General features: G+C 37.6%; 1 protein-coding gene across 14 annotated transcripts in view; it reads left to right on the top strand.

Moving 5' to 3' along the window:
• Nucleotides 1–12,842, top strand: part of KLF12 (KLF transcription factor 12) — a 405,368-nt gene that overhangs the window by 357,116 nt on the left and 35,410 nt on the right. The gene's annotated exons all lie outside the window — the stretch shown is intronic.

Raw genomic sequence — 12,842 nt, 5'->3', positions numbered from 1 at the left:
TCTTTTTCTTTTTTTTTTTTCTTTTCTTCTTTTATTTTGTAAATGGAGGTACTGGGGATCAAACCCAGGACTTTGTACATGCTAAGCATACACTCTACCGCTGAGCTACACCCATCCTCCCCCAACATGGCATGATCTAAATCATCTTCTGTGATGAGACTTAAAGCAGGTTTACCATGCAACTCTCAACTGTGATTCAGTCTCTTCTCCTGTGACTATTTCTGGGCAGGCTTCTTGTTACTTTGAGAGTATGCAAGCTGGTGACCGGTTCTCAACGACAAGGCCCACAGAACTGAATAATTCTGCAAGGGCTGTGTCCTGGCAGCCCACCACATCAGCTCTGGACAAAAAGCTGGGTGTCTATTCCTGTGCCTCTTGTCAGACTTTAATTATCACACCTCAAAAGGTAATCTGTTTCTGCTATAAAAAAAAAGTATTATTTGGATTTGAAAATTAGACAGCCTGTTTAAAAAATACAATTATCTAAGAATATGCTAACCCCAGTGAAATTGACAAGTGCTTTTATCATTCTCAAAGCTAGTTTAATGGGTTTCCTGATTATTTATCATTATGTAAATGAAAGAATAATTCAGAAATTATTAATAGTCCATGAATGGGGTGCAAAAGAATCTCTGGAGAATATCAGAAACAATAATGAAAAGAGACATAAATGGTATACTCATTCTCCCAAACTTTGCCCCCAAGATCTTTGAACTTTTTTAGAGGTATAAAATTCCTTACTTTCTTATTGGCTTTATGCTTTCATTTCTACATCATGAGCTAGATGACATGCATTTTGTTTTTTTTTAATTGAGATATAATTGACATATATTATGTGTTAGTTTGATACATTTGCATATTACAGTGTGATTACCACTTTAGCGCTAAAACCTCCATCACATCCCATAATTATCTTTTCTGTTTTGTGGCGAGAAAATTAAGATCTAGTCTCTTAGCAACTTTGAAGTTTATAATACAGTATGCTTGACTGTATCGACATGCATTTTTCTTACTGCGTTTTTTGTTTGAGCACTTTTGCAGTTTTCTTCTAGGCAAACAGCAGCACTAACTGCATTCCCAGCCCAAAATTGGGGAACACAGGGAAATAAGACTGAGGCGAACCCAGTAGCAGGCACCGTAGGAAACGCTTTCCTTGTATTAAATCATTGACTCCTTTCCGCTGCCCTATGAGACAAGTATGGTTATTTGTCCCTTCTTGGGGAAAAGAAGATGGGGCATTGAGGCCTTCAGTTACTTGTCCAGAGCTGTACAGTTAGATGAATGAGGCCAGTGATCTGGCTGCGTACAGCCCCAAGCGCTTAACCACAAAAACCTCCTGCTGCAACAGATGGTCAGCAGATCAGAGTTAAAAAATTATAACTATTATAAATGAAAGCTGCATGAAAATCATGGCTGTGTTTATCATGGTCCTTGCCTTTCACAACTTTTCAGCCACGTGGCCCTTTTAGGGTAACCATACACCGTTGTCCCATCCCTCGGCACTCAGAGGCGCTGTCTGAATCACTCCGTAGTGGCTCGTGTTCGGTCTTTGTATTATTTTTGTTGTTGCTGTTTCATAAGCGTAATTCACACTGACTTACCCATATTTTAAGTTCTGAAGATCAGAGACAGTGTCTTTTACTACTTGTCTATTTTCCACAAAAAAGACATAAAAAAAAAACAATATAGAGTAAGCGTTTAAAAATGTATGCTGAATGAAGTGGGTTTCAGAAAATTAGTCTTGACTCGATAGAGCTCTTTGTTCCATCTTCCAAAATGCAATCGTCAGATATTTCAGTATCATTGGTTTCCAGTCACAAATTAACACCAAGAGGCATTTGGCCGACTTCATCATCTTCTGAGAAACTCACACAGAAATTTCTCCAAAGAAGATGCTTAAGTAGTTCTCACGGATCGTGTACGTTAGTGTACATATTCTTTCACTAATCTTGCTGCAAAAAAAAAAAAAAAGGTTTCAAATAAAGCTAAATGAGAGTTTCAGATATTTCCACCAATGCGCAATACTCATGCACAAAATTAGACAAAGTCAAAACCTTACTATTTTACATCAAAATATATTTTTATTACCTGATAAATGAGGAAAATTAAGCTGGTAATTAGTATGAACTTTGTATCTGATTCACAAATGTTTTCCGGTAGCTCATACTTAATCCTGTAATCTCATTGCCAGTAATACACCAAATACATATTAGTTTTATAGGCATAGCAACTTTTTGAAGGGTCTCAGAAGTTGTCCTCAGGCATAGTGGACAAAAGAAATAGAAATACAGTGCATTGTTTGGAAAATAGGGGAAGAATTCTTAGAAGTCAGTGATACGTAACCTTTTTGTTAGAGCGTCAATTTAATTTTCAGAGTTAGTATGTAATGAAGAGAACTTAAAAAAATCAAACAAAAAACGTTTCACTTATTACTCTAAAATTTTTCTGAAAAATGAAAGCTGGAAACTCTAAATGACACATGTTGGGGTGTATTTATTAGATTAGTATGTAATTTTCCATTGGGAAGTCCTTCTGTTTTGGTTACTCTTCTTTCGTAATAAACATCAACACTTCCTTTTTCTGCTTTACCTTCTCTTTGAATGAACCCAGCAATGATATTAAACATGTCTGAACAGTGGATCATAACATGCCCCGTTAATCCTTCATGGCAGCAACCCAGCTGATAACCAGCCCCTGTATCGTTTTTTGAAAGTCATAATACACATCACACGGAGATTTGCACCTTACCTATAACATAAGCACCCCTGATGCTTCAGGATATACAGAGTTCCTGCTTGACAATGTGATCTTTAACATATAGGCACTTGCATCACCTGGTACTCTGTAAACATGTGGAAACTCTGAAATAATGGGAGAAATCTTAAAATGGTGAATTTTCTAGTGTATGAATCATTATACTGACTCTTGGAGTCAGACAGATAGTCTTACAGTACTGTAGTTTATATTGGCAGCTGGAAGAATCAAATATTTATTATATTGATAATTAACATTTATTATATTGATAATTAACTCCCTGAGTTAGAAGGAATAGTTTGTAATTCACAGAAACTCTGGGATTTCTGGAGACAGTATCCTTAGTTAATGTCATTAGACTATGAAACAGTTCTCAAACTACATATCCATTTTCCTGATAAATGAATTACATCATGTAGGTTTTGATGGCTGAATAGGAGGTCCCTGAATGGAGGAGGCAGGGGGCATGTCAGGGGCACCTAAGAAAATACAGTTAGAAGGGCTCTTGTAGACTTGTCTTGATGTGTGATGTTCAGGATAGCTTTGGAAAGAGAGGAGGTTATAGGATTTTGAGGCCACACATCAGTAGCACCGCTGGTGGTTATTATGATGGGGGTAAAACTTCAGCAGGGGGACCCGAAAAACTCAGTGCATGCAGAACAAAGACAAGTAATTTGTTGCAGCATTCAAGATCTTTACCACGCCAGCCTATGCATCCTTATCTTCTACTGTGCATCCCTACCCTGCCTTTAGTCTCAGTTTTCCCATCTGTTAAATGGGGATAGTAGTGTTAATCTCATGGAGTTGTTCTAAAAACTAAACAGATAGTCTGTCCATAGCACAGTGCTTGGCATCACTTAAGCGCCCAATAAATATAAGCTAACATTCTTCCTCCTTTTCTACTCCTCCAAAGGCAGCCTCTGAATTTCTAGTGGACTGCTTTACCCAGTTTTGACCAGTTACCCCTCATCCCTTTTTACCCCTGGGCAGCGCTCAGGTGACTCATCCAGTCCGGAGTGTGACCCTCTCCACCTCACCCTACACCTTCCTTATCTAATTCCCACTCGAAGTCAGGGTCCTGCTCAAATCCCACTTTCCCTAAGATGGTGTCCTAACCACCACCACCCCCAGGGGTGGCTCCCTCCTCTGAATTCCTCTAAGGACCAGGAACAGTCATTGGAACACCGATTTGTTGTCCCTTCTATTGTCTGAGGTCTTTTACGTTTTGTGTATAGGTATGCACCTTGTCATTCTACTCCCAAGCAGCATGTGCCTTAAAGCAGAGGTTGTGGGGGACTCTGTGACCCCCCAGATCGCTGAGGACAACGTCTTGCAGAGCGGCGTGGTGGAATAAGCAGGAAGCTTTGCAGCCGGATGGTGCCTGGTTGAGATTCCTTGCCTGCCACTTCCTTGCTTTGTGATCTTGGGCCGTTTACCTTTCCTGGGCCTTAATTTTCTTCTCTGTAAAGTGCAGCTACCCTGTAGACTTTTGAAAGTCAGTAGTGATATGTATCAGGCACCTAGCACAGCTCCGGGCACAAGTAGTAAATGCTTAACCATATTATTGCTATTATTCAAAATATGTATCAATAGATAGCTTCTTTTCTTAACTGATCAATAAAGTGAAATCTCACCCCGTTCCCCACCAAAAGAGGAAAAGACATACATGTTTTAAATTTCCAAATATATTCAGCCATTCCCAATGAAAAGAGCAAAACAAGTAGATTAAGATTTTTTTTATCTTAAATATACCAAACTATTAAACCTCTGTGAATGTATCGCCATGCATTCATTCAGTAATGCGTGCCTGCAATTTGTATGGCACTGTTCTAGGTACTTCAGATTAAAAAAGTGAATAAGAAAAATCTAAAAAATACAACAAACTGGTGAATGTAACAAAAAAGAAATAGATATGGAGAAAAAAACTAGTGGTTACCAATGGGGAGAGGGGCCAGATAGGGGTCAGCAGAGTAAGAGATACAGGCTATTAGGTATAAACTAAGCTACAGGGATGTGTATGTGTGTGTGTGTGTGTGTGTGTTACGTATAGTCGGAATATTGCTACTATTTTATAATTATAAATGGATTTATGAATTTATTTTATACTTAGTAAATCACTGTATTTACACCTGTAACTTATTGTACAGCAGCTATACTTCAATTTAGAAAAATCTTTTATAAAAATACGGAAAGAAGCCCCCACCCACATCTCTGCTGAGAGAGCTGGATAACGTGCAAATAAACATACTATATAATGTTAGGCATGATAAACATGAAGACAAATAAAGCAATAGAGAGTGAGAGGGTGAGGGTGTAGTCGGTTGGGAGAGGCTATGTGTGCCCTCTCTGAAGAAGTGACATTTGATTAGAGACATGATTTAAGTGAGGCCAGAAGCCGTATGGTGAGTAGTTCTAGACAATGGAATTTCAAGAGCGAAGGCTCTGAGTTGAAGTGAGTTTGATGTGTTCCAGGCCCAGGTGGAAGGCCCCTGTGGCTCTGAGGCAGGTGAGCTAGGGAAGGAGTGATGAGGTCTGAGTTCCCACAGGGCCTTGTAGTTGAAGGTAAAGACCTTGGGCTTTGTTCTGAGAGGAATGGGAAACCACTGACATTTTGATAGGATGTTATTTCTTCTATTAAGAAGACTACGGTGACCACGTCACAGCCATGAGGATGGTTGTTATTTTTTTTAAGTATCAAGTGTTAGTAAGGATGTTGAGAAATTGAAACTATTGTGTATTGCTCATAGAATATAAAATGATGCAGCTGCTGTGGAAAACACTGGCAGTTCCTCAGAAGTCAGACATAGAATTAATTCCCCTAGGGTCCAGCAACTCCATTTCTGGGTATATACCCAACATGTTGAAGACAGAGATATCTGTACACCAGTGTTCACAACAGTGCATTCATGATAGCCAGGATATGGAAATAACCCAAATGCCCATCAGTGGACAAAAGGATAAACAAACTGTGGTATCTACATACAAGAGGAATTTATTTGGCCTTAAAAACTAATGAAATGCTGATCCATGCTACAAAGTAAATGAATCTTGAAAACACTATGCCAAGTGAAATAAGCCAGACACAAAAGGACAAATATTGTATGATTCCATGTATATGAGATACCTAGTTTAGTCAAATTCATAGAGATAAGAAAGTATAGAATTTACCAGGGGCTGAAGGAAGAGGAGAGTGAGTTATTATTATTTTTTTATTTTATTTTATTTTACTATTTCTGTAAACATTTTTTATTGATTTATAATCATTTTACAATGTTGTGTCAAATTCCAGTGTTCAACACAATTTTTCAGTTGTACATGAACATATATATATTCATTGTCACATTTTTTTCTCTGTGAGCTACCATAAGATTTTGTGTATATCTCCCTGTGCTATACAGTATAATCTTGTTTATCTAGTCTACAATTTTGAAATCCCGTCTATCCCTTCCCACCCTCCACCCTCTTAGCAACTACAAGTTTGTATTCTATCTCTATGAGTCTGTTTCTGTTTTGTATTTATGCTTTGTTTGATTCATTGTTTGTTTGTTTGTTTTAGATTCCACATATGAGCGATCTCATATGGTATTTTTCTTTCTCTTTCTGGCTTACTTCACTTAGAATGACATTCTCCAGGAGCATCCATGTTGCTGCAAATGGCATTATGTTGTCGGTTTTTATGGCTGAGTAGTATTCCATTGTACAAATATACCACATCTTCTTTATCCATTCACCTGTTGATGGACATTTAGGCTGTTTCCATGTCTTGGCTATTGTAAATAGTGCTGCTATGAACATTGGGGTGCAGGTGTCATCCTGAAGTAGGGTTCCTTCTGGATATATGCCCAGGAGCAAGATTCCTGGGTCATATGGTAAGTCTATTCCTAGTCTTTTGAGGAATCTCCATACTGTTTTCCACAGTGACTGCCCCAAACTGCATTCCCACCAGCAGTGTAGGAGGGTTCCCCTTTCCCCACAGCCTCTCCAGCATTTGTCATTTGTGGATTTTTGAATGATGGCCATTCTGACTGGTGTGAGGTGATACCTCATTGTAGTTTTGATTTGCATTTCTCTGATAATTAGTGATATTGAGCAGTTTTTCATGTGCCTGTTGATCATTTGTATGTCTTCCTTGGAGAATTGCTTGTTTAGGTCTGAAGGAAGAGGAGAGTGAGTTATTATTATATAGTGGGAGCCAAGTCTCTGTTTAGGGTGATGAAAAAGTTCAGGAAATGGATAGCGGTGATGGTTGTACAACAGTGTGAATGTACTTAAGGCCACTGAACTGGACACTTAAAAATGGTCAAAGGTGTCGATTTTATGCTATGTATATTTACCATAGTAAAAAAACAAAAAGGCTATGGCAGGAAAGGGTATGTATGGAAGCAGGGATTCCACTTAGAGGCTGTGGCAGACCAGAGAAGAGATGTATGTCTGTGGAGACAGTGAGAAATACCTAACTTCAGGGTCCGTTTTGAAAGCTGAGCCAGTAGGTCCTGTTGACAGTTTGTAAGTGGAAGAGGATAATCACAAAAGACTCCTATTTGTGTTCTAGAGCCATTAGGAGACTGGTAGTCGTTTCCTGAGATAGAGAACACGGGGGAGGGAGCGAGTCTGCAGGAAAATACCGTGTATTCAACTTTCAGCATGATACATTAGACATGTCTCATTGACCCACGTGTGGAAGGTCAAGGAGACGTATGAGTCTGGAGCTCAGGGAAGAGGACTTGTCAAATAAAAATGGATGAGTGACATGCGAAAATATGGTGTGTGTAGTGCACTCTATGAAGCATGGAAGTAAACTGATCGCCCAGGGGAAAAGTTGAAAGAGAGAAGAGAAGTGGCCAGAGAACTGAGCTCAGCGACCCGCCAACATTCAGAGGTTAAGAGAAGGGAAGGGACCTAGATGTGAGATGCTTTTCATTCATAGCAGCAAATTTCTATGAAGCACATCCTCTGCCAGGCACTGTTGTAGGTGACTGTGAAAGCAATTACAAAAAACAAAAAGAATTTTAAAAAGGCAGCACCCACCTCCTAATATTATCTATGCTCCTGGACAAGTTACTTAACTTGATTGAACCCCAGATTCCTCATCTGTAAAATGGTGTTAATAATTGAGGTTAGCACAAAGTGAAATAACACTAACTTGAAACATTTCCTGGTTATCCACCTGCTTATATAAGGCCTTTTATTTTCATAACCCTAATTCTTCTTATAACCCTACAAGGTAGGTATTTTTTTTTCTAGGAAAGAAATCCAAAGTTTAGAGAAGCTAATACATTTTTCTCAGATGCAGCTAAAAATTCATCTTCATTGGCAGGATTCTTACCGTGGTGGTCCTGAACTGACATCTTTCAGTTCCTCCGATATTTCAAGGTATTCTAGTATGTAAAACACTCAGCATGCTGCCGAAGGCGATAGTAAGTGCTTCCAAACATGCTCCTTTCATCCCTTGTCCCCTCCATTTAAGTGGGTCTGTTTGAGATCCCGAAAAACAAACTCCTATAATTAAAACCAATCAGAAAAGCAATTGCCTACGTCATCAAGTGTCTAAACTGCCAACTATAAACTTAGTAATATCCCTAAACAAATTCAATGAATGTTAATTGACTGAATAAACAAAAACTGCATTCTTGGTCTAATTTTCTCTACAAAGTACCTGGCCTTTAGAATTACAGGCTGGACAGCCCTTAATGAAATTCCATTACCATTAAATTTATTTTATGAGCTTTCTTTTATAAAGTGCATCCAAGTTATCCCTGAAAAATACTTCTTTATTACCTAGTTTCTACCACCCTTTTAAATTATTGTTTGTCTGACAAATGAAAGTGCCATTCTGCTGTCTTTTGAACATAAATTTATTGTCTATATGTAGATGAATTTTAACCATCAGCATTTCCTTTCTTGCCACTCTTCCTGTGGATGCTGGGATGGTTAAGGACATTACTATTATCCTGATCACCTAGGCTGAGCTGCTGGGATCATTCTCTCCTCTTCCTTATCTGCCATCATCCAGTCAGTTACTGCAACTGACAGGTCTGCTTCTCAAATGCCTTGGAATTGGTCCCCTCTGATTCAGATTTAAAGACATTGCTTTGGTTCAGGTAGAATCCACTGCTTAGGTGATGGCAATAAATAGCTCTCTAACTGATAAAGGCCATGGCTTTCATCAGTTCCTCACCAATGAATTCTATTTTTAGAAGGCAGACTTTTCCTCCTAAAACTATTTTTTTTTAAATTCCTGACAGTTCCAGGACCTACAAAATACGGTTCACTATAAGGGAACACTCAAAGTCCGTGGTACCCGGCCCTGATTATCCTGTTCTCGTCTCTTCTGCTTTCTCTTTACAGCTCACAGTCTTTTAAGGCCCACCTGTTGGTGTCCTACATTAAGCTTGCCCTGATCTTCTCAGACAGAATTAGACAAACTGTCCCTTTACTCCCAGCACTTTATTATTCCTCCCTTTATGACGTACCATTTTTACGGCTTTTATAATTATGATTTGCATACATAATAAGTTAGATAAATTTTTATTATCTTAACAGCTGGCACCAAGTTCCTCCAGCAAAAACTCTCTTGGTGTAGAAAATGTGCCATTAGGAATGCTGGGAGGGCGACTGTCAGCTGAACCCCACTCCCACTTCCCAGCCAAGGACTTGGATAGAACCTTAGCCCCAGGGCTTTTAGGAGGGAAATCTGCCCTGCATGTGCCAAGGGAAGGAGTTGTTTGTTTTTCTCCTGAATAAAGATGAAAAGAAAGCAGAGAAAAGATAAAGGAGGGAGAATGCCAACAAGATGAACAGTTGCCTGAGGCTGGATGGGACCAGTGGGCAGCACAGAGGTAGCCAAAAGCATTTTCTAAGTACAGGCACACTAGGAAGAGGGAGCCAGAGCTCCAGAATCTGTAGTAAAAAGGGCTCCTGAACTCAGATGAGCGTATGTGGTTGTTCTTGATGTGAAGATTGAAGAAGGTGCTGATTTTTACATGTTTACATCAGGATTAATGGTAAATGCCAAGGTAGCGCTAAGAATATCAACCTCTCAGAAATTTTGGAGGTGATGAGTAGACTTCTGTATGTCATGTGATTGGCAAATATTTGAGTCTTTTATCACCTACTTAAGGTAGGTAAATATCCAAATGCTACACCTCACCAGATCATAAACTCTCTTAAGGATACCTTTGTATGCCACCTGACTTCCTGTGGTGAACTCACAGAAAATGTTTGTTGTTTTATTTGATTGAATAAGTAGTGTTGAGATGAAAAATATCTGTATACCTAACTGCTACTAATTTAAACTCTCATCTTACTGATTTTCTCAGCAGGAAAAAGCCAAGTAAAAATATACCAACAGTGCAAATGGTATTTAATCGTCAATAAATAAGGTACAAGAGACTTAGTGTTGTCACCTTGATATATGACAGATTTTCCCTCTTACTATGGGAATGATAGGATGTAGGAAAAAGTGTAGCCTGGAGGTCTTAAGTCTATCATTTCCCAGACACTTAACCATTCTGAATGTCTATTTTCTCATCTATAAGACTGCCAATAATAATAGCTACCCTGCCACTCTCTGTGTAATTTTTTTGATGATCTTCTAAGCTTATGTATGAAGATAAAAAAGCCACTGTTACGCCCCCTGCAATATTTCATAGTACACAGTAAGTTTACTGTAAACAGTACGGTACACATTGAGAGACTACAGTAATATCTAACAATACTCTGAGAATAATGGACAGTGTTTTACCAAAAATGGAAAAGAGTGAAATTAGGAAGGTGGTCATATTTACATGATGCTTTAAAGCTTGCAAACATTTTATCAAACTCTTCTTAGGTGAATAAAGATGGGCCAGGGCTATGCATTTGGTGGACAGTATAGCACCAAGAGTGTAATGCTATATGAGAAGTCCTAGGTGAGAACTTCTAGGCCAGGAGCATAGAAATGTCAGAAACATCAGCTCAATAAAAGCAGGCTAAGAGCAAAATTGAGGTTGGAAAGAAAATGTAAGTATCAGCAAATAGGAACGTAGTAAGGAATGGTTCTTGACATAAACATGGTATCATGGAACCCAAGGTCAAGAAGGAGCTCAGAATGCTTCTATGAGACCATTAGTACCCTGATACCAAAAACCAGACAAAGACATCGAAAGAAAACTATACAACAATATCCCTTATGAATATAGATGCAAAAGCCCTCAACAAAATACAAGCAAATTGAATCTAGCAACCTCCAGAAAGAGTATATACCATGACAAATGGGATTTAACCCAGTAATGAGGCTGGTTTGACGCATGAAAATCTGTCAATTAAATACATTATATTAATAGACTAAAAGACAAGACCACATGATTATCTCAATAGATGCAGAAAAGGCACCTGAAAAAAATCAGCATTTTTCATGATAAAAGCACTCAGCAAACTAGGAATAGAGAAGAATTTCTTCAAACTGATAGAGAACATCTATGAAAAACCCACATCTAATATACTTGATGGGTGACTGAATACTTTTTCTAAAATCAGGAACAAAATGAGGATGTTCATACTCACCACTTTCAGTCAAATTCTAGCCAGGGCAGTTAAGAAAAAGAAATGAAAAGAAATCCAGATTGGAAAGGAAGAAGTGAAATTATCTGTTTGCAATTGACATGATCTTGTATACAGAAAACACAAATGAATCCCTTCAAAAACCTCTTAGAACTGATAAGCAAGTTCAGCATGGTTGCTGGATATAGTATCAGTATATGAAAATCAACTGTATTTGTATCCACTAACGATGAACTATCTGAAAATGAAATTGAGAAAATAATTCCATTAAAACAACATGAAAAAGAAGAAAATACCTAGGAATAAATTTAACCAAGAAAGTACAAGATTTGAACACTGAAAACTTTCATAAAGCATTATTTATAAAAGATTTAAGAACTCTCAAAGGGAAAGATACTCCGTGTTTATAGATCGAAAGACTTAATGTTGTTTAAAATGGTAGCATTCCACAAAATGATAAATAAATTCAGTGTAATCTCTATCCAAATCCCAACTGAATTTTCTTTTCCAGAAATTGATAAACCGAGCCTAAAATTCATATGGAAGTAATCTTGAAAAAACAATAACTATGAAGGATGAACATTTCTTAACTTCAAAATTCTCCTCAAAGATACAAAGTCAAGACAGTGTGCATTTATAGATCAGTGGAATAGAAATGAGAGTCTAGAAATAAACCCTTACATTTATGATCAATTGATTTTCTCAAGGATTCTAAGACGATTCAATGAAGAAAGAATAATCTTTTTAACAAATATTGCTGGGACATAAAAAAAAGAAAACTTTTGTGCTTTAAGGACACAGTCAAGAAGATGAAAACACACATTGGGAGTGGCAAATTGTATATTCATGTTGTGTCCAGACTATATGAAAATTTTACAACTTGACAGTAAAAAGACAACACAATTTATAAATGAAGTGTTTGAATAGACATTTCTCCAAAGAAGATATATAAGTGGCTTTTCTATAGCGTATGAAAAGCTTCTCAACTTCATTAGTCACTAGGGAAATTACAAATCAAAACCACAATGAGGTACCACTTTACATGCATTGATGGCTAAAATGAAAAAGACAGACATAATGCGTTGGTAAAGATCAAAAGAAGTTAATCCTCAAAAGAAGTTACAACTTTGTTTACAATGCCAGTGAAATTATAAAGTGGTGTAGCCACTTTGAAAAACAGTTTGAAAATTCCTAAAAATATTAGATAGAATTACCATATAATCTAGTAAGTCCACCACTAGGTATATACCCAAGAGAATATAAAACATGTCTACACACAAACTTGTACAGATGTTTATAGCAGCATTATTCATAAGAGTCAAAAAGTGGAAGCAACTCAAATGTCCTTCAGCTAATGAATAAACAAAATATGATGTATCTATACAATGGAATATTATTCTGCTATTAAAAGGGAAGAAGTATCAATATTTCATGATGTATGCAAATCAAATGATTATAGTATATGCCTTAAATTTACACAGTGCTGTATGTCAGTTACATCTCAAATTGAAAGGAAAAAAAAGGAATGAAGTATTGATGCATGCTAC

This window comes from Camelus bactrianus, chromosome 14 (genome assembly GCF_048773025.1).
Source record: "Camelus bactrianus isolate YW-2024 breed Bactrian camel chromosome 14, ASM4877302v1, whole genome shotgun sequence".
Taxonomy (NCBI): Eukaryota; Metazoa; Chordata; class Mammalia; order Artiodactyla; family Camelidae; genus Camelus; species Camelus bactrianus.
Note: the sequence above shows the minus strand (reverse complement) of the source record. Positions and strands in the feature narration are given on the sequence as shown.